This window comes from Pongo abelii, chromosome 14, assembly GCF_028885655.2.
Source record: "Pongo abelii isolate AG06213 chromosome 14, NHGRI_mPonAbe1-v2.0_pri, whole genome shotgun sequence".
NCBI lineage: Eukaryota > Metazoa > Chordata > Mammalia > Primates > Hominidae > Pongo > Pongo abelii.
In genome coordinates, this window is record NC_071999.2 from 16,363,111 (window position 1) to 16,385,305 (window position 22,195).

The following is a 22,195-nucleotide window of genomic DNA, read 5'->3' on the forward strand; positions in this document are numbered from 1 at the left end:
ACGCAGGATGCGGCATGGGTGAAAAGTGAAGACATCACGCACAGTGGGAGTAGAGACCCACAACGAAATACCATATAGCCAGGAAAAAGTATGAGGGTCAGACACAGGCTGCAGTGTGGATGAACCTTGAAGGCATCAGGCCCAGTGAGACAAGGGACACACTATGGAATAGTATACAGCCAGGAAAAGGAATGAGGGTCAGACGCATGCTGCGGCATGGGTGAACGTTGAAGCCATCAGGCCCGGTGGGAGAAGAGACACACAATGGAATACTATATGGCCAGCTAAAACGAACGAGCGTCAGATGCAGGCTGCAGTGTGAATGAACCTGGAAGATCTCAGGCCCAATGAAGGAAGAGACACACAATGGAATACCATCCAGCGAGGAAAAGGAATGAGGGTCAGACGCATGCTGCGGCATGGGTGAACGTTGAAGCCATCAGGCCCAGTGGGAGAAGAGACACACAATGGAATACTATACAGCCAGGAAAAGGAATGAGGGTCTGATGCAGGCTGCGGCATGGGTGAACCTTGAACACATCAGGCCCGGTGGGAGAAGAGACACACAATGGAATACTATATGGCCAGCTAAAATGAACGAGCGTCAGATGCAGGCTGCAGTGTGAATGAACCTGGAAGATCTCAGGCCCAGTGAAGGAAGAGACACACAATGGAATACCATAGAGCAAGGAAAAGGAAAGAGGTTCAGAAGCAGGCTGCGGCATGTGTGAACATTGAAGACATTAGGCCCAGTGAGAGAAGAGACACACAATGGAATACTATACAGCCAGGAATAGGAATGAGGGTCAGACGCAGGATGCAGTGTGAATGAAACTTGAAGACATCAGGCCCTGTAAGAGAAGAGACACTCAATGGAATACTACAGAGCCAGGAAAGGGAATGAGGGTCAGATGCAGGCTGCAGCGTGGATGAACCTTCAAGACCTCAGGCCTAGTGAGAGAAGAGACACACAATAGAATACTAAACAGACAGGAAAAGGAATGAGGGTCAGACACAGGCTGCAGTGTGAGTGAACCTGGAAGACATCAGGCCCAGTAAGAGAAGAGACACACAATGGAATACTATACAGCCAGGAAAAGGAATGAGGGTCAGATGCAGGCTGCGGCATGGGTTAACCTTGAAAACATCAGGCCCGGTGGGAGAAGAGACACACAATGGAATACTATATGTCCAGTTAAAACGAATGAGGGTCAGATGCAGGCTGCAGTGTGAATGAACCTGGAAGATCTCACGCCCAGTGAAGGAAGAGACACACAATGGAATACCATTCAGCCAGGAAAAGGAATGAGGGTCAGACGCAGGCTGCGGCGTGGGTGAACTTTGAAGTCATCAGGCCAAGTGGGAGAAGAGACAAACAATGGAATACCATAAAGCCAGGAAAAGGAATGAAGGTCAGACGCAGGCTGCGGCATGGGTGAACGTTGAAGACATCAGGCCTAGTGGTAGAAGAGACACACAATGGAATACTATACATCCAGGAAAAGGAATGAGGGTCAGACGCAGGCTGCGGCATGGGTGAACTTTGAAGACATCAGGCCCAGTGGGAGAAGAGACACACAATGGAATACAATACATCTAGAAAAAGGAATGAGGGTCAGATGCAGGCTGCAGTGGGAATGAACCTGGAAGACATCAGGCCCAGTAAGAGAAGAGACACACAATGGAATACTGTACAGACAGGAAAAGGAATGAGGGTCAGACGCAGGCTACAGTGTGAATGAAACTTGAAGTCATCAGGCCCAGTAAGAGAATAAACAGTCAATGGAATACTATACAGCCAGGAAAAGGAATGAGGGTCAGACGCAGGCTGCGGCATGGGTGAAAAGTGAAGACATCACGCACAGTGGGAGAAGAGACCCACAACGAAATACCATACAGCCAGGAAATGGAATGAGGGTCAGACACAAGCTGCAGTGTGGATGAACCTTGAAGGCATCAGGCCCAGTGAGACAAGGGACACACTATGGAATAGTATACAGCCAGGAAAAGGAATGAGGTTCAGACGCATGCTGCGGCATGGGTGAACGTTGAAACCATCAGGCCCAGTGGGAGAAGAGACACACAATGGAATACTATACAGCCAGGAAAAGGAATGAGGGTCTGATGCAGGCTGCGGCATGGGTGAACCTTGAACACATCAGGCCCGGTGGGAGAAGAGACACACAATGGAATACTATATTGCCAGCTAAAACGAATGAGGCTCAGATGCAGGCTGCAGTGTGAATGAACCTGGAAGATCTCAGGCCCAGTGAAGGAAGAGACACACAATGGAATACCATAGAGCAAGGAAAAGAAATGAATGTCAGATGCAGGCTGCAGTGTGAACGAACGTTGAACACATCAGGTCCAGTGAGAGAAGAGACACACAATGGAGTACTACACAGCCAGGAAAAGGAATGAGGGTCAGAGGGAGGATGCAGCGTGGAGGAACATTCAAGACCTCAGGCCTAGTGAGAGAAGAGACACACAATGGAATACTACACAGCCAGGAAAAGAAATGAGGGTCAGACACAGGCTGCAGTGTTAGTGAACTTGGAAGACATCAGGCCCAGTAAGAGAAGACACACACAATGGAATGCTATACAGCCAGTAAAAAGAATGACGGTCAGACACAGGCTGCAGTGTTAATGAACCTTGAAGACATCACACCCAGTGAGAGAAGAGACACAAAATGGAATACTCTACAGCCAGGAAAAGGAAAGAAGATCAGATGCGGGTTGCAGAGTGAAGGAAATTTGAATACATCAGGCCCAGTGAGAGAAGAGACACGCAATGGAATAGTACACAGCCAGGAAAAAGAATGAGGGTCAGAAGCAGGCTGCGGCATGGGTGAACCTTGAAGACAAAAGGCACAGTGAGAAAAGAGACACACAATGGAATACTATACAGCCAGGAAAAGGAATGAGGGTCAGATGCAGGCTGCGGCATGGGTGAACCTTGAAAACATCAGGCCCGGTGGGAGAAGAGAAACACAATGGAATACTCTATGGCCAGTTAAAACGAATGAGGGTCAGATGCAGGCTGCAGTGTGAATGAACCTGGAAGATCTCACGCCCAGTGAAGGAAGAAACACACAATGGAGTACCATACAGCCAGGAAAAGGAATGAGGGTCAGACGCAGGCTGCGGCGTGGGTGAACTTTGAAGTCATCAGGCCAAGTGGGAGAAGAGAGAAACAATGGACTACCATAAAGCCAGGAAAAGGAATGAAGGTCAGACGCAGGCTGCGGCATGGATGAACCTTGAAGACATCAGGCCCAGTGGTAGAAGAGACACACAATGGAATACTATACATCCAGGAAAAGGAATGAGGGTCAGACGCAGGCTGCGGCATGGGTGAACTATGAAGACATCAGGCCAAGTGGGAGAACAGACAAACAATGGAATACCATAAAGCCAGGAAAGGGAATGAAGGTCAGACGCAGGCTGCGACATGGGTGAACCATGAAGACATCAGGCCCAGTGGTAGAAGAGACATACAATGGAATACTATACAGACAGGAAAAAGAATCAGGGTCAGACGCAGGCTACAGTGTGAATGAAACTTGAAGTCATCAGGCCCATTAAGAGAATAAACAGTTAATGGAATACTATACAGCCAGGAAAAGGAATGAGGGTCAGACGCAGGCTGCGGCATGGGTGAAAAGTGAAGACATCACGCACAGTGGGAGAAGAGACCCACAAAGAAATACCATATAGCCAGGAAAAAGTATGAGGGTCAGACACAGGCTGCAGTGTGGATGAACCTTGAAGGCATCAGGCCCAGTGAGACAAGAGACACACTATGGAAGAGTATACAGCCAGGAAAAGGAATGAGGGTCAGACGCATGCTGCGGCATGGGTGAACGTTGAAGCCATCAGGCCAAGTGGGAGAAGAGACACACAATGGAATACTATACAGCCAGGAAAAGGAATGAGGGTCTGATGCAGGCTGCGGCATGGGTGAACCTTGAACACATCAGGCCCGGTGGGAGAAGAGACACACAATGGAATGCTATATGGCAAGTTAAAACGAACGAGCGTCAGATGCAGGCTGCAGTGTGAATGAACCTGGAAGATCTCAGGCCCAGTGAAGGAAGAGACACACAATGGAATACCATCCAGCGAGGAAAAGGAATGAGGGTCAGACGCATGCTGCGGCATGGGTGAACGTTGAAGCCATCAGGCCCAGTGGGAGAAGAGACACACAATGGAATACTATACAGCCAGGAAAAGGAATGAGGGTCTGATGCAGGCTGCGGCATGTGTGAACCTTGAACACATCAGGCCCGGTGGGAGAAGAGACACACAATGGAATACTCTATGGCCAGCTAAAATGAACGAGCGTCAGACGCAGGCTGCAGTGTGAATGAACCTGGAAGTTCTCAGGCCCAGTGAAGGAAGCGACACACAATGGAATGCCATAGAGCAAGGAAAAGGAAAGAGGTTCAGAAGCAGGCTGCGGCATGGGTGAACATTCAAGACATTAGGCCCAGTGAGAGAAGAGACACACAATGGAATACTATACAGCCAGGAAAAGGAATGAGGGTCAGACGCAGGATGCAGTGTGAATGAAACTTGAAGACATCAGGCCCTGGAAGAGAAGAGACACTCAATGGAATACTACAGAGCCAGGAAAGGGAATGAGGGTCAGATGCAGGCTGCAGCGTGGATGAACCTTCAAGACCTCAGGCCTAGTGAGAGAAGAGACACAAAATGGAATACTAAACAGCCAGGAAAAGGAATGAGGGTCAGACACAGGCTGCAGTGTGAGTGAACCTGGAAGACATCAGGCCCAGTAAGAGAAGAGACACACAATGGAATACTATACAGCCAGGAAAAGGAATGAGGGTCAGATGCAGGCTGCGGCATGGGTGAACCTTGAAAACATCAGGCCCGGTGGGAGAAGAGACACACAATGGAATACTATATGTCCAGTTAAAACGAATGAGGGTCAGATGCAGGCTGCAGTGTGAATGAACCTGGAAGATCTCACGCCCAGTGAAGGAAGAGACACACAATGGAATACCATTCAGCCAGGAAAAGGAATGAGGGTCAGACGCAGGCTGCGGCATGCGTGAACTTTGAAGTCATCAGGCCAAGTGGGAGAAGAGACAAACAATGGAATACCATAAAGCCAGGAAAAGGAATGAAGGTCAGACGCAGGCTGCGGCATGGGTGAACCTTGAAGACATCAGGCCCAGTGGTAGAAGAGACACACAATGGAATACTATACATCCAAGAAAAGGAATGAGGGTCAGACGCAGGCTGCGGCATGGGTGAACTTTGAAGACATCAGGCCCAGTGGGATAAGAGACACACAATGGAATACTATACATCTAGAAAAAGGAATGAGGGTCAGATGCAGGCTGCAGTGGGAATGAACCTGGAAGTCATCAGGCCCAGTAAGAGAAGAGACACACAATGGAATACTATACAGACCGGAAAAGGAATGAGGGTCAGACGCAGGCTACAGTGTGAATGAAACTTGAAGTCATCATGCCCAGTAAGAGAATAAACAGTCAATGGAATACTATACAGCCAGGAAAAGGAATGAGGGTCAGACGCAGGCTGCGGCATGGGTGAAAAGTGAAGACATCACGCACAGTGGGAGAAGAGACCCACAACGAAATACCATACAGCCAGGAAATGGAATGAGGGTCAGACACAAGCTGCAGTGTGGATGAACCTTGAAGGCATCAGGCCCAGTGAGACAAGGGACACACTATGGAATAGTATACAGCCAGGAAAAGGAATGAGGGTCAGACGCATGCTGCGGCATGGGTGAACGTTGAAGCCATCAGGCCCAGTGGGAGAAGAGACACACAATGGAATACTATACAGCCAGGAAAAGGAATGAGTGTCTGATGCAGGCTGCGGCATGGGTGAACCTTGAACACATCAGGCCCGGTGGGAGAAGAGACACACAATGGAATACTATATGGCCAGCTAAAACGAATGAGGCTCAGATGCAGGCTGCAGTGTGAATGAACCTGGAAGATCTCAGGCCCAGTGAAGGAAGAGACACACAATGGAATACCATAGAGCAAGGAAAAGAAATGAATGTCAGATGCAGGCTGCAGTGTGAACGAACGTTGAACACATCAGGCCCAGTGAGAGAAGAGACACACAATGGAGTACTACACAGCCAGGAAAAGGAATGAGGGTCAGAGGGAGGATGCAGCGTGGAGGAACATTCAAGACCTCAGGCCTAGTGAGAGAAGAGACACACAATGGAATACTACACAGCCAGGAAAAGAAATGAGGGTCAGACACAGGCTGCAGTGTTAGTGAACTTGGAAGACATCAGGCCCAGTAAGAGAAGACACACACAATGGAATGCTATACAGCCAGTAAAAAGAATGACGGTCAGACACAGGCTGCAGTGTTAATGAACCTTGAAGACATCAGACCCAGTGAGAGAAGAGACAAAAAATGGAATACTATACAGCCAGGAAAAGGAAAGAGGATTAGATGCAGGCTGCAGAAAGAAGGAAATTTGAATACATCAGGCCCAGTGAGAGAAGAGACACGCAATGGAATACTACACAGCCAGGAAAAAGAATGAGGGTCAGAAGCAGGCTGCGGCATGGGTGAAACTTGAAGACAAAAGGCACAGTGAGAAAAGAGACACACAATGGAATACTATACAGCCAGGAAAAGGAATGAGGGTCAGATGCAGGCTGCGGCATGGGTGAACCTTGAAAACATCAGGCCCGGTGGGAGAAGAGACACACAATGGAATACTATATGGCCAGTTAAAACGAATGAGGGTCAGATGCAGGCTGCAGTGTGAATGAACCTCGAAGATCTCACGCCCAGTGAAGGAAGAAACACACAATGGAATACCATACAGCCAGGAAAAGGAATGAGGGTCAGACGCAGGCTGCGGCGTGGGTGAACTTTGAAGTCATCAGGCCAAGTGGGAGAAGAGAGAAACAATGGACTACCATAAAGCCAGGAAAAGGAATGAAGGTCAGACGCAGGCTGCGGCATGAATGAACCTTGAAGACATCAGGCCCAGTGGTAGAAGAGACACACAATGGAATACTATACATCCAGGAAAAGGAATGAGGGTCAGACGCAGGCTGCGGCATGGGTGAACTTTGAAGACATCAGGCCAAGTGGGAGAACAGACAAACAATGGAATACCATAAAGCCAGGAAAGGGAATGAAGGTCAGACGCAGGCTGCGACATGGGTGAACCATGAAGACATCAGGCCCAGTGGTAGAAGAGACACACAATGGAATACTATACAGACAGGAAAAAGAATGAGGGTCAGACGCAGGCTACAGTGTGAATGAAACTTGAAGTCATCAGGCCCAGTAAGAGAATAAACAGTTAATGGAATACTATACAGCGAGGAAAAGGAATGAGGGTCAGACGCAGGCTGCGGCATGGGTGAAAAGTGAAGACATCACGCACAGTGGGAGAAGAGACCCACAACGAAATACCATATAGCCAGGAAAAAGTATGAGGGTCAGACACAGGCTGCCGTGTGGATGAACCTTGAAGGCATCAGGCCCAGTGAGACAAGAGACACACTATGGAATAGTATACAGCCAGGAAAAGGAATGAGGGTCAGACGCATGCTGCGGCATGGGTGAACGTTGAAGCCATCAGGCCAAGTGGGAGAAGAGACACACAATGGAATACTATACAGCCAGGAAAAGGAATGAGGGTCTGATGCAGGCTGCGGCATGGGTGAACCTTGAACACATCAGGCCCGGTGGGAGAAGAGACACACAATGGAATACTATATGGCCAGCTAAAACGAACGAGCGTCAGATGCAGGCTGCAGTGTGAATGAACCTGGAAGATCTCAGGCCCAGTGAAGGAAGAGACACACAATGGAATACCATCCAGCGAGGAAAAGGAATGAGGGTCAGACGCATGCTGCGGCATGGGTGAACGTTGAAGCCATCAGGCCCAGTGGGAGAAGAGACACACCATGGAATACTATACAGCCAGGAAAAGGAATGAGGGTCTGATGCAGGCTGCGGCATGGGTGAACCTTGAACACATCAGGCCCGGTGGGAGAAGAGACACACAATGGAATACTATTTGGCCAGCTAAAATGAACGAGCGTCAGATGCAGGCTGCAGTGTGAATGAACCTGGAAGATCTCAGGCCCAGTGAAGGAAGAGACACACAATGGAATACCATAGAGCAAGGAAATGGAAAGAGGTTCAGAAGCAGGCTGCGGCATGGGTGAACATTGAAGACATTAGGCCCAGTGAGAGAAGAGACACACAATGGAATACTATACAGCCAGGAAAAGGAATGAGGGTCAGACGCAGGATGCAGTGTGAATGAAACTTGAAGACATCAGGCCCTGTAAGAGAAGAGACACTCAATGGAATACTACAGAGCCAGGAAAGGGAATGAGGGTCAGATGCAGGCTGCAGCGTGGATGAACCTTCAAGACCTCAGGCCTAGTGAGAGAAGAGACACACAATGGAATACTAAACAGCCAGGAAAAGGAATGAGGGTCAGACACAGGCTGCAGTGTGAGTGAACCTGGAAGACATCAGGCCCAGTAAGAGAAGAGACACACAATGGAATACTATACAGCCAGGAAAAGGAATGAGGGTCAGATGCAGGCTGCAGCATGGGTGAACCTTGAAAACATCAGGCCCGGTGGGAGAAGAGACACACAATGGAATACTATATGTCCAGTTAAAACGAATGAGGGTCAGATGCAGGCTGCAGTGTGAATGAACCTGGAAGATCTCACGCCCAGTGAAGGAAGAGACACACAATGGAATACCATTCAGCCAGGAAAAGGAATGAGGGTCAGACGCAGGCTGCGGCGTGGGTGAACTTTGAAGTCATCAGGCCAAGTGGGAGAAGAGACAAACAATGGAATACCATAAAGCCAGGAAAAGGAATGAAGGTCAGACGCAGGCTGCGGCATGGGTGAACCTTGAAGACATCAGGCCCAGTGGTAGAAGAGACACACAATGGAATACTATACATCCAGGAAAAGGAATGAGGGTCAGACGCAGGCTGCGGCATGGGTGAACTTTGAAGACATCAGGCCCAGTGGGAGAAGAGACACACAATGGAATACTATACATCTAGAAAAAGGAATGAGGGTAAGATGCAGGCTGCAGTGGGAATGAACCTGGAAGACATCAGGCCCAGTAAGAGAAGAGACACACAATGGAATACTATACAGACAGGAAAAGGAATGAGGGTCAGACGCAGGCTACAGTGTGAATGAAACTTGAAGTCATCAGGCCCAGTAAGAGAATAAACAGTCAATGGAATACTATACAGCCAGGAAAAGGAATGAGGGTCAGACGCAGGCTGCGGCATGGGTGAAAAGTGAAGACATCACGCACAGTGGGAGAAGAGACCCACAACGAAATACCATACAGCCAGGAAATGGAATGAGGGTCAGACACAAGCTGCAGTGTGGATGAACCTTGAAGGAATCAGGCCCAGTGAGACAAGGGACACACTATGGAATAGTATACAGCCAGGAAAAGGAATGACGGTCAGACGCATGCTGCGGCATGGGTGAACGTTGAAGCCATCAGGCCCAGTGGGAGAAGAGACACACAATGGAATACTATACAGCCAGGAAAAGGAATGTGGGTCTGATGCAGGCTGCGGCATGGGTGAACCTTGAACGCATCAGGCCCGGTGGGAGAAGAGACACACAATGGAATACTATATGGCCAGCTAAAACGAATGAGGCTCAGATGCAGGCTGCAGTGTGAATGAACCTGGAAGATCTCAGGCCCAGTGAAGGAAGAGACACACAATGGAATACCATAGAGCAAGGAAAAGAAATGAATGTCAGATGCAGGCTGCAGTGTGAACGAACGTTGAACACATCAGGCCCAGTGAGAGAAGAGACACACAATGGAGTACTACACAGCCAGGAAAAGGAATGTGGGTCAGAGGGAGGATGCAGCGTGGAGGAACATTCAAGACCTCAGGCCTAGTGAGAGAAGAGACACACAATGGAATACTACACAGCCAGGAAAAGAAATGAGGGTCAGACACAGGCTGCAGTGTTAGTGAACTTGGAAGACATCAGGCCCAGTAAGAGAAGACACACACAATGGAATGCTATACAGCCAGTAAAAAGAATGACGGTCAGACACAGGCTGCAGTGTTAATGAACCTTGAAGACATCAGACCCAGTGAGAGAAGAGACAAAAAATGGAATACTATACAGCCAGGAAAAGGAAAGAGTATTAGATGCAGGCTGCAGAAAGAAGGAAATTTGAATACATCAGGCCCAGTGAGAGAAGAGACACGCAATGGAATACTACACAGCCAGGAAAAAGAATGAGGGTCAGAAGCAGGCTGCGGCATGGGTGAACCTTGAAGACAAAAGGCCCAGAGAGAAAAGAGACACACAATGGAATACTATACAGTCAGGATAAGGAATGAGGGTCAGATGCAGGCTGTGGCATGGGTGAACCTTGAAGACATCAGGCCCAGTGGGAGAAGAGACACACAATGGAATACTATATGGCCAGCAAAAACGAATGAGGCTCAGATGCAGGCTGCAGTGTGAATGAACCTGGAAGATCTCAGGCCCAGTGAAGGAAGAGACACACAGTGGAATACCATAGAGCAAGGAAAAGGAAAGGGTTTCAGAAGCAGGCTGCGGCATGGGTGAACATTCAAGACATTTGGCTCAGTGAGAGAAGAGAAACACAATGGAATACTATACAGCCAGGAAAAGGAATGAGGGTCAGACGCAGGATGCAGTGTGAATGAAACTTGAAGACATCAGGCCCTGTAAGAGAAGAGACACTCAATGGAATACCACAGAGCCAGGAAAGGGAATGAGGGTCAGATGCAGGCTGCAGCGTGGATGAACCTTCAAGACCTCAGGCCTAGTGAGAGAAGAGACACACAATGGAATACTAAACAGCCAGGAAAAGGAATGAGGGTCAGACACAGGCTGCAGTGTGAGTGAACCTGGAAGACATCAGGCCCAGTAAGAGAAGAGACACACAATGGAATACTATACAGCCAGGAAAAGGAATGAGGGTCAGATGCAGGCTGCGGCATGGGTGAACCTTGAAAACATCAGGCCCAGTGGGAGAAGAGACACACAATGGAATACTATATGGCCAGTTAAAACGAATGAGGGTCAGATGCAAGCTGTAGTGTGAATGAACCTGGAAGATCTCACGCCCAGTGAAGGAAGAAACACACAATGGAATACCATACAGCCAGGAAAAGGAATGAGGGTCAGACGCAGGCTGCGGCGTGGGTGAACTTTGAAGTCATCAGGCCAAGTGGGAGAAGAGAGAAACAATGGACTACCATAAAGCCAGGAAAAGGAATGAAGGTCAGACGCAGGCTGCGGCATGGATGAACCTTGAAGACATCAGGCTCAGTGGTAGAAGAGACACACAATGGAATACTATACATCCAGGAAAAGGAATGAGGGTCAGACGCAGGCTGCGGCATGGGTGAACTTTGAAGACATCAGGCCAAGTGGGAGAACAGACAAACAATGGAATACCATAAAGCCAGGAAAGGGAATGAAGGTCAGACGCAGGCTGCGACATGGGTGAACCATGAAGACATCAGGCCCAGTGGTAGAAGAGACACACAATGGAATACTATACAGACAGGAAAAAGAATCAGGGTCAGACGCAGGCTACAGTGTGAATGAAACTAGAAGTCATCAGGCCCAGTAAGAGAATAAACAGTTAATGGAATACTATACAGCCAGGAAAAGGAATGAGGGTCAGACGCAGGATGCGGCATGGGTGAAAAGTGAAGACATCACGCACAGTGGGAGAAGAGACCCACAACGAAATACCATATAGCCAGGAAAAAGTATGAGGGTCAGACACAGGCTGAAGTGTGGATGAACCTTGAAGGCATCAGGCCCAGTGAGACAAGAGACACAATATGGAATAGTATACAGCCAGGAAAAGGAATGAGGGTCAGACGCATGCTGCGGCATGGGTGAACGTTGAAGCCATCAGGCCAAGTGGGAGAAGAGACACACAATGGAATACTATACAGCCAGGAAAAGGAATGTGGGTCTGATGCAGGCTGCGGCATGGGTGAACCTTGAACACATCAGGCCCGGTGGGAGAAGAGACACACAATGGAATACTATATGGCCAGCTAAAACGAACGAGCGTCAGATGCAGGCTGCAGTGTGAATGAACCTGGAAGATCTCAGGCCCAGTGAAGGAAGAGACACACAATGGAATACCATCCAGCGAGGAAAAGGAATGAGGGTCAGACGCATGCTGCGGCATGGGTGAACGTTGAAGCCATCAGGCCCAGTGGGAGAAGAGACACACAATCGAATACTATACAGCCAGGAAAAGGAATGAGGGTCTGATGCAGGCTGCGGCATGGGTGAACCTTGAACACATCAGGCCCGGTGGGAGAAGAGACACACAATGGAATACTATATGGCCAGCTAAAATGAACGAGCGTCAGATGCAGGCTGCAGTGTGAATGAACCTGGAAGATCTCAGGCCCAGTGAAGGAAGAGACACACAATGGAATACCATAGAGCAAGGAAAAGGAAAGAGGTTCAGAAGCAGGCTGCGGCATGGGTGAACATTGAAGACATTAGGCCCAGTGAGAGAAGAGACACACAATGGAATACTATACAGCCAGGAAAAGGAATGAGGGTCAGACGCAGGATGCAGTGTGAATGAAACTTGAAGACATCAGGCCCTGTAAGAGAAGAGACACTCAATGGAATACTACAGAGCCAGGAAAGGGAATGAGGGTCAGATGCAGGCTGCAGCGTGGATGAACCTTCAAGACCTCAGGCCTAGTGAGAGAAGAGACACACAATAGAATACTAAACAGCCAGGAAAAGGAATGAGGGTCAGACACAGGCTGCAGTGTGAGTGAACCTGGAAGACATCAGGCCCAGTGGGAGAAGAGACACACAATGGAATACTATACATCTAGAAAAAGGAATGAGGGTCAGATGCAGGCTTCAGTGGGAATGAACATGGAAGACATCAGGCCCAGTAAGAGAAGAGACACACAATGGAATACTATACAGACAGGAAAAGGAATGAGGGTCAGACGCAGGCTACAGTGTGAATGAAACTTGAAGTCATCAGGCCCAGTAAGAGAATAAACAGTCAATGGAATACTATACAGCCAGGAAAAGGAATGAGGGTCAGACGCAGGCTGCGGCATGGGTGAAAAGTGAAGACATCACGCACAGTGGGAGAAGAGACCCACAACGAAATACCATACAGCCAGGAAATGGAATGAGGGTCAGACACAAGCTGCAGTGTGGATGAACCTTGAAGGCATCAGGCCCAGTGAGACAAGGGACACACTATGGAATAGTATACAGCCAGGAAAAGGAATGAGGGTCAGACGCATGCTGCGGCATGGGTGAACGTTGAAACCATCAGGCCCAGTGGGAGAAGAGACACACAATGGAATACTATACAGCCAGGAAAAGGAATGAGGGTCTGATGCAGGCTGTGGCGTGGGTGAACCTTGAACACATCAGGCCCGGTGGGAGAAGAGACACACAATGGAATACTATATTGCCAGCTAAAACGAATGAGGCTCAGATGCAGGCTGCAGTGTGAATGAACCTGGAAGTTCTCAGGCCCAGTGAAGGAAGAGACACACAATGGAATACCATAGAGCAAGGAAAAGAAATGAATGTCAGATGCAGGCTGCAGTGTGAACGAACGTTGAACACATCAGGTCCAGTGAGAGAAGAGACACACAATGGAGTACTACACAGCCAGGAAAAGGAATGAGGGTCAGAGGGAGGATGCAGCGTGGAGGAACATTCAAGACCTCAGGCCTAGTGAGAGAAGAGACACACAATGGAATACTACACAGCCAGGAAAAGAAATGAGGGTCAGACACAGGCTGCAGTGTTAGTGAACTTGGAAGACATCAGGCCCAGTAAGAGAAGACACACACAATGGAATGCTATAGAGGCAGTAAAAAGAATGACGGTCAGACACAGGCTGCAGTGTTAATGAACCTTGAAGACATCACACCCAGTGAGAGAAGAGACACAAAATGGAATACTCTACAGCCAGGAAAAGGAAAGAAGATCAGATGCGGGTTGCAGAGTGAAGGAAATTTGAATACATCAGGCCCAGTGAGAGAAGAGACACGCAATGGAATACTACACAGCCAGGAAAAAGAATGAGGGTCAGAAGCAGGCTGCGGCATGGGTGAACCTTGAAGACAAAAGGCACAGTGAGAAAAGAGCCACACAATGGAATACTATACAGCCAGGAAAAGGAATGAGGGTCAGATGCAGGCTGCGGCATGGGTGAACCTTGAAAACATCAGGCCCGGTGGGAGAAGAGACACACAATGGAATACTATATGGCCAGTTAAAACGAATGAGGGTCAGATGCAGGCTGCAGTGTGAATGAACCTCGAAGATCTCACGCCCAGTGAAGGAAGAAACACACAATGGAATACCATACAGCCAGGAAAAGGAATGAGGGTCAGACGCAGGCTGCGGCGTGGGTGAACTTTGAAGTCATCAGGCCAAGTGGGAGAAGAGAGAAACAATGGACTACCATAAAGCCAGGAAAAGGAATGAAGGTCAGACGCAGGCTGCGGCATGGATGAACCTTGAAGACATCAGGCCCAGTGGTAGAAGAGACACACAATGGAATACTATACATCCAGGAAAAGGAATGAGGGTCAGACGCAGGCTGCGGCATGGGTGAACTATGAAGACATCAGGCCAAGTGGGAGAACAGACAAACAATGGAATACCATAAAGCCAGGAAAGGGAATGAAGGTCAGACGCAGGCTGCGACATGGGTGAACCATGAAGACATCAGGCCCAGTGGTAGAAGAGACATACAATGGAATACTATACAGACAGGAAAAAGAATCAGGGTCAGACGCAGGCAACAGTGTGAATGAAACTTGAAGTCATCAGGCCCATTAAGAGAATAAACAGTTAATGGAATACTATACAGCCAGGAAAAGGAATGAGGGTCAGACGCAGGCTGCGGCATGGGTGAAAAGTGAAGACATCACGCACAGTGGGAGAAGAGACCCACAAAGAAATACCATATAGCCAGGAAAAAGTATGAGGGTCAGACACAGGCTGCAGTGTGGATGAACCTTGAAGGCATCAGGCCCAGTGAGACAAGAGACACACTATGGAAAAGTATACAGCCAGGAAAAGGAATGAGGGTCAGACGCATGCTGCGGCATGGGTGAACGTTGAAGCCATCAGGCCAAGTGGGAGAAGAGACACACAATGGAATACTATACAGCCAGGAAAAGGAATGAGGGTCTGATGCAGGCTGCGGCATGGGTGAACCTTGAACACATCAGGCCCGGTGGGAGAAGAGACACACAATGGAATGCTATATGGCAAGTTAAAACGAACGAGCGTCAGATGCAGGCTGCAGTGTGAATGAACCTGGAAGATCTCAGGCCCAGTGAAGGAAGAGACACACAATGGAATACCATCCAGCGAGGAAAAGGAATGAGGGTCAGACGCATGCTGCGGCATGGGTGAACGTTGAAGCCATCAGGCCAAGTGGGAGAAGAGACACACAATGGAATACTATACAGCCAGGAAAAGGAATGAGGGTCTGATGCAGGCTGCGGCATGTGTGAACCTTGAACACATCAGGCCCGGTGGGAGAAGAAACACACAATGGAATACTATATGGCCAGCTAAAATGAACGAGCGTCAGATGCAGGCTGCAGTGTGAATGAACCTGGAAGTTCTCAGGCCCAGTGAAGGAAGAGACACACAATGGAATACCATAGAGCAAGGAAAAGGAAAGAGGTTCAGAAGCAGGCTGCGGCATGGGTGAACATTCAAGACATTAGGCCCAGTGAGAGAAGAGACACACAATGGAATACTATACAGCCAGGAAAAGGAATGAGGGTCAGACGCAGGATGCAGTGTGAATGAAACTTGAAGACATCAGGCCCTGTAAGAGAAGAGACACTCAATGGAATACTACAGAGCCACGAAAGGGAATGAGGGTCAGATGCAGGCTGCAGCGTGGATGAACCTTCAAGACCTCAGGCCTAGTGAGAGAAGAGACACACAATGGAATACTAAACAGCCAGGAAAAGGAATGAGGGTCAGACACAGGCTGCAGTGTGAGTGAACCTGGAAGACATCAGGCCCAGTAAGAGAAGAGACACACAATGGAATACTATACAGCCAGGAAAAGGAATGAGGGTCAGATGCAGGCTGCGGCATGGGTGAACCTTGAAAACATCAGGCCCGGTGGGAGAAGAGACACACAATGGAATACTATATGGCCAGTTAAAACGAATGAGGGTCAGATGCAGGCTGCAGTGTGAATGAACCTGGAAGATCTCACGCCCAGTGAAGGAAGAGACACACAATGGAATACCATTCAGCCAGGAAAAGGAATGAGGGTCAGACGCAGGCTGCGGCATGCGTGAACTTTGAAGTCATCAGGCCAAGTGGGAGAAGAGACAAACAATGGAATACCATAAAGCCAGGAAAAGGAATGAAGGTCAGACGCAGGCTGCGGCATGGGTGAACCTTGAAGACATCAGGCCCAGTGGGAGAAGAGACACACAATGGAAAACTATTCATCTAGAAAAAGGAATGAGGGTCAGATGCAGGCTGCAGTGGGAATGAACCTGGAAGTCATCAGGCCCAGTAAGAGAAGAGACACACAATGGAATACTATACAGACAGGAAAAGGAATGAGGGTCAGACGCAGGCTACAGTGTGAATGAAACTTGAAGTCATCAGGCCCAGTAAGAGAATAAACAGTCAATGGAATACTATACAGCCAGGAAAAGGAATGAGGGTCAGACGCAGGCTGCGGCATGTGTGAAAAGTGAAGACATCACGCACAGTTGGGGAAGAGACCCACAACGAAATACCATACAGCCAGGAAATGGAATGAGGGTCAGACACAAGCTGCAGTGTGGATGAACCTTGAAGGCATCAGGCCCAGTGAGACAAGGGACACACTATGGAATAGTATACAGCCAGGAAAAGGAATGAGGGTCAGACGCATGCTGCGGCATGGGTGAACGTTGAAGCCATCAGGCCCAGTGGGAGAAGAGACACACAATGGAATACTATACAGCCAGGAAAAGGAATGAGTGTCTGATGCAGGCTGCGGCATGGGTGAACCTTGAACACATCAGGCCCGGTGGGAGAAGAGACACACAATGGAATACTATATGGCCAGCTAAAACGAATGAGGCTCAGATGCAGGCTGCAGTGTGAATGAACCTGGAAGATCTCAGGCCCAGTGAAGGAAGAGACACACAATGGAATACCATAGAGCAAGGAAAAGAAATGAATGTCAGATGCAGGCTGCAGTGTGAACGAACGTTGAACACATCAGGCCCAGTGAGAGAAGAGACACACAATGGAGTACTACACAGCCAGGAAAAGGAATGAGGGTCAGAGGGAGGATGCAGCGTGGAGGAACATTCAAGACCTCAGGCCTAGTGAGAGAAGAGACACACAATGGAATACTACACAGCCAGGAAAAGAAATGAGGGTCAGACACAGGCTGCAGTGTTAGTGAACTTGGAAGACATCAGGCCCAGTAAGAGAAGACACACACAATGGAATGCTATACAGCCAGTAAAAAGAATGACGGTCAGACACAGGCTGCAGTGTTAATGAACCTTGAAGACATCAGACCCAGTGAGAGAAGAGACAAAAAATGGAATACTATACAGCCAGGAAAAGGAAAGAGGATTAGATGCAGGCTGCAGAAAGAAGGAAATTTGAATACATCAGGCCCAGTGAGAGAAGAGACACGCAATGGAATACTACACAGCCAGGAAAAAGAATGAGGGTCAGAAGCAGGCTGCGGCATGGGTGAAACTTGAAGACAAAAGGCACAGTGAGAAAAGAGACACACAATGGAATACTATACAGCCAGGAAAAGGAATGAGGGTCAGATGCAGGCTGCGGCATGGGTGAACCTTGAAAACATCAGGCCCGGTGGGAGAAGAGACACACAATGGAATACTATATGGCCAGTTAAAACGAATGAGGGTCAGATGCAGGCTGCAGTGTGAATGAACCTGGAAGATCTCACGCCCAGTGAAGGAAGAAACACACAATGGAATACCATACAGCCAGGAAAAGGAATGAGGGTCAGACGCAGGCTGCGGCGTGGGTGAACTTTGAAGTCATCAGGCCAAGTGGGAGAAGAGAGAAACAATGGACTACCATAAAGCCAGGAAAAGGAATGAAGGTCAGACGCAGGCTGCGGCATGAATGAACCTTGAAGACATCAGGCCCAGTGGTAGAAGAGACACACAATGGAATACTATACATCCAGGAAAAGGAATGAGGGTCAGACGCAGGCTGCGGCATGGGTGAACTTTGAAGACATCAGGCCAAGTGGGAGAACAGACAAACAATGGAATACCATAAAGCCAGGAAAGGGAATGAAGGTCAGACGCAGGCTGCGACATGGGTGAACCATGAAGACATCAGGCCCAGTGGTAGAAGAGACACACAATGGAATACTATACAGACAGGAAAAAGAATGAGGGTCAGACGCAGGCTACAGTGTGAATGAAACTTGAAGTCATCAGGCCCAGTAAGAGAATAAACAGTTAATGGAATACTATACAGCCAGGAAAAGGAATGAGGGTCAGACGCAGGCTGCGGCATGGGTGAAAAGTGAAGACATCACGCACAGTGGGAGAAGAGACCCACAACGAAATACCATATAGCCAGGAAAAAGTATGAGGGTCAGACACAGGCTGCCGTGTGGATGAACCTTGAAGGCATCAGGCCCAGTGAGACAAGAGACACACTATGGAATAGTATACAGCCAGGAAAAGGAATGAGGGTCAGACGCATGCTGCGGCATGGGTGAACGTTGAAGCCATCAGGCCAAGTGGGAGAAGAGACACACAATGGAATACTATACAGCCAGGAAAAGGAATGAGGGTCTGATGCAGGCTGCGGCATGGGTGAACCTTGAACACATCAGGCCCGGTGGGAGAAGAGACACACAATGGAATACTATATGGCCAGCTAAAACGAACGAGCGTCAGATGCAGGCTGCAGTGTGAATGAACCTGGAAGATCTCAGGCCCAGTGAAGGAAGAGACACACAATGGAATACCATCCAGCGAGGAAAAGGAATGAGGGTCAGACGCATGCTGCGGCATGGGTGAACGTTGAAGCCATCAGGCCCAGTGGGAGAAGAGACACACCATGGAATACTATACAGCCAGGAAAAGGAATGAGGGTCTGATGCAGGCTGCGGCATGGGTGAACCTTGAACACATCAGGCCCGGTGGGAGAAGAGACACACAATGGAATACTATATGGCCAGCTAAAATGAACGAGCGTCAGATGCAGGCTGCAGTGTGAATGAACCTGGAAGATCTCAGGCCCAGTGAAGGAAGAGACACACAATGGAATACCATAGAGCAAGGAAAAGGAAAGAGGTTCAGAAGCAGGCTGCGGCATGGGTGAACATTGAAGACATTAGGCCCAGTGAGAGAAGAGACACACAATGGAATACTATACAGCCAGGAAAAGGAATGAGGGTCAGACGCAGGATGCAGTGTGAATGAAACTTGAAGACATCAGGCCCTGTAAGAGAAGAGACACTCAATGGAATACTACAGAGCCAGGAAAGGGAATGAGGGTCAGATGCAGGCTGCAGCGTGGATGAACCTTCAAGACCTCAGGCCTAGTGAGAGAAGAGACACACAATGGAATACTAAACAGCCAGGAAAAGGAATGAGGGTCAGACACAGGGTGCAGTGTGAGTGAACCTGGAAGACATCAGGCCCAGTAAGAGAAGAGACACACAATGGAATACTATACAGCCAGGAAAAGGAATGAGGGTCAGATGCAGGCTGCAGCATGGGTGAACCTTGAAAACATCAGGCCCGGTGGGAGAAGAGACACACAATGGAATACTATATGTCCAGTTAAAACGAATGAGGGTCAGATGCAGGCTGCAGTGTGAATGAACCTGGAAGATCTCACGCCCAGTGAAGGAAGAGACACACAATGGAATACCATTCAGCCAGGAAAAGGAATGAGGGTCAGACGCAGGCTGCGGCGTGGGTGAACTTTGAAGTCATCAGGCCAAGTGGGAGAAGAGACAAACAATGGAATACCATAAAGCCAGGAAAAGGAATGAAGGTCAGACGCAGGCTGCGGCATGGGTGAACCTTGAAGACATCAGGCCCAGTGGTAGAAGAGACACACAATGGAATACTATACATCCAGGAAAAGGAATGAGGGTCAGACGCAGGCTGCGGCATGGGTGAACTTTGAAGACATCAGGCCCAGTGGGAGAAGAGACACACCATGGAATACTATACATCTAGAAAAAGGAATGAGGGTCAGATGCAGGCTGCAGTGGGAATGAACCTGGAAGACATCAGGCCCAGTAAGAGAAGAGACACACAATGGAATACTATACAGACAGGAAAAGGAATGAGGGTCAGACGCAGGCTACAGTGTGAATGAAACTTGAAGTCATCAGGCCCAGTAAGAGAATAAACAGTCAATGGAATACTATACAGCCAGGAAAAGGAATGAGGGTCAGACGCAGGCTGCGGCATGGGTGAAAAGTGAAGACATCACGCACAGTGGGAGAAGAGACCCACAACGAAATACCATACAGCCAGGAAATGGAATGAGGGTCAGACACAAGCTGCAGTGTGGATGAACCTTGAAGGCATCAGGCCCAGTGAGACAAGGGACACACTATGGAATAGTATACAGCCAGGAAAAGGAATGACGGTCAGACGCATGCTGCGGCATGGGTGAACGTTGAAGCCATCAGGCCCAGTGGGAGAAGAGACACACAATGGAATACTATACAGCCAGGAAAAGGAATGTGGGTCTGATGCAGGCTGCGGCATGGGTGAACCTTGAACGCATCAGGCCCGGTGGGAGAAGAGACACACAATGGAATACTATATGGCCAGCTAAAACGAATGAGGCTCAGATGCAGGCTGCAGTGTGAATGAACCTGGAAGATCTCAGGCCCAGTGAAGGAAGAGACACACAATGGAATACCATAGAGCAAGGAAAAGAAATGAATGTCAGATGCAGGCTGCAGTGTGAACGAACGTTGAACACATCAGGCCCAGTGAGAGAAGAGACACACAATGGAGTACTACACAGCCAGGAAAAGGAATGTGGGTCAGAGGGAGGATGCAGCGTGGAGGAACATTCAAGACCTCAGGCCTAGTGAGAGAAGAGACACACAATGGAATACTACACAGCCAGGAAAAGAAATGAGGGTCAGACACAGGCTGCAGTGTTAGTGAACTTGGAAGACATCAGGCCCAGTAAGAGAAGACACACACAATGGAATGCTATACAGCCAGTAAAAAGAATGACGGTCAGACACAGGCTGCAGTGTTAATGAACCTTGAAGACATCAGACCCAGTGAGAGAAGAGACAAAAAATGGAATACTATACAGCCAGGAAAAGGAAAGAGTATTAGATGCAGGCTGCAGAAAGAAGGAAATTTGAATACATCAGGCCCAGTGAGAGAAGAGACACGCAATGGAATACTACACAGCCAGGAAAAAGAATGAGGGTCAGAAGCAGGCTGCGGCATGGGTGAACCTTGAAGACAAAAGGCCCAGTGAGAAAAGAGACACACAATGGAATACTATACAGTCAGGATAAGGAATGAGGGTCAGATGCAGGCTGTGGCATGGGTGAACCTTGAAGACATCAGGCCCAGTGGGAGAAGAGACACACAATGGAATACTATATGGCCAGCAAAAACGAATGAGGCTCAGATGCAGGCTGCAGTGTGAATGAACCTGGAAGATCTCAGGCCCAGTGAAGGAAGAGACACACAATGGAATACCATAGAGCAAGGAAAAGGAAAGGGTTTCAGAAGCAGGCTGCGGCATGGGTGAACATTCAAGACATTTGGCTCAGTGAGAGAAGAGAAACACAATGGAATACTATACAGCCAGGAAAAGGAATGAGGGTCAGACGCAGGATGCAGTGTGAATGAAACTTGAAGACATCAGGCCCTGTAAGAGAAGAGACACTCAATGGAATACCACAGAGCCAGGAAAGGGAATGAGGGTCAGATGCAGGCTGCAGCGTGGATGAACCTTCAAGACCTCAGGCCTAGTGAGAGAAGAGACACACAATGGAATACTAAACAGCCAGGAAAAGGAATGAGGGTCAGACACAGGCTGCAGTGTGAGTGAACCTGGAAGACATCAGGCCCAGTA